Source organism: Tachyglossus aculeatus, chromosome 2 (genome assembly GCF_015852505.1).
Source record: "Tachyglossus aculeatus isolate mTacAcu1 chromosome 2, mTacAcu1.pri, whole genome shotgun sequence".
Lineage (NCBI taxonomy): Eukaryota > Metazoa > Chordata > Mammalia > Monotremata > Tachyglossidae > Tachyglossus > Tachyglossus aculeatus.
The window spans coordinates 70,300,325-70,301,248 of NC_052067.1; the positions used below are offsets into that span (position 1 = coordinate 70,300,325).

A 924-nucleotide genomic window follows, 5' to 3' on the forward strand; every position below is an offset into this window, starting at 1 on the left:
TGTGCTCATCTTGTCTTATGCTGTACAGTTGTCTCCGACCTATAGCGACACCATGGACACATCTCTCCCAGAATGATCCAACTCCATCTGCAATCGTTCTGGTAATTTTCTTTTTTAAAAAATGAAGTGTTTTACTATTGCCTCCTCCTGTGCAGTAAACTTGAGTATCCACCCGTGACTCTCTCCCATGACACTGCTACCTAGCCCAAGTGGGTTTTGACTTGAAGCAGATTGCCTTCCATTCGCTGGCCACTGTCCAAGCTAGGAATGGAATGGGAAGGCCTCTGCTTGACTCTCCCTCCCATAGTCAAGATTGGTAGAGTACTGGAAAGTCTCCAGATGTGACCCTGAGAGGGGTTACTGTTTACAGAGGACTGAATTAAGCACTTAAGGTCATAGCATGAGATGGAGCCCCAGGAATACTGGGCTACGGAGAAGATAGGGATCACAAGGAAGCTATGGTAAGGAAGGGCCTGAAGCTGAGTAGAGGGTGAAGTGGGAGAAAAGAAGAGTTGGGAAGATGGAAGCTAAAGACCAGAGAAGTTAGAAGTTCGGGAAACCTGGGGGCTGGGAAGCCAGAGGTTGAAGGAAGTAGGCACTGAGGGAAAGTGTGGGGGTCAGAAAATATAAAGTCTATAAGAAAAAAGAAAGGCATGATCCGGGGAGTTGGAGCAAGGAAATATGAGACCAAAGAGACTCAACAGGATGTAGAGAATTGTTAGCCACTGGCTATAGGATGCTCAATCCACTCTTTCTCTCCTACTTATCCACTTTTCTTCCACTACACCCCAACTTACCCTCTTTATTCCTCTCAAGCTAACACAGTCACCTTGCCTTGTTCTCATCTTTCCCAACTCTGAACTCTTCTTCACACCCTTTCCCATTCAGTAGATCACTACCCTTCCCATCTTCACAGCCTTTCTA

The 924-nt window shown here is 46.3% G+C and overlaps 1 non-coding gene across 1 annotated transcript; it reads right to left on the minus strand.

Annotated features, from left to right (window-relative positions):
- Positions 1-219: 219 nt before the first annotated feature.
- LOC119923570 lies at positions 220-357 on the minus strand. Its single transcript, XR_005448884.1, has one exon. It is a non-coding gene; the product is annotated as a small nucleolar RNA SNORA7 (small nucleolar RNA).
- Between the last annotated feature and the right edge of the window lie 567 nt (positions 358-924).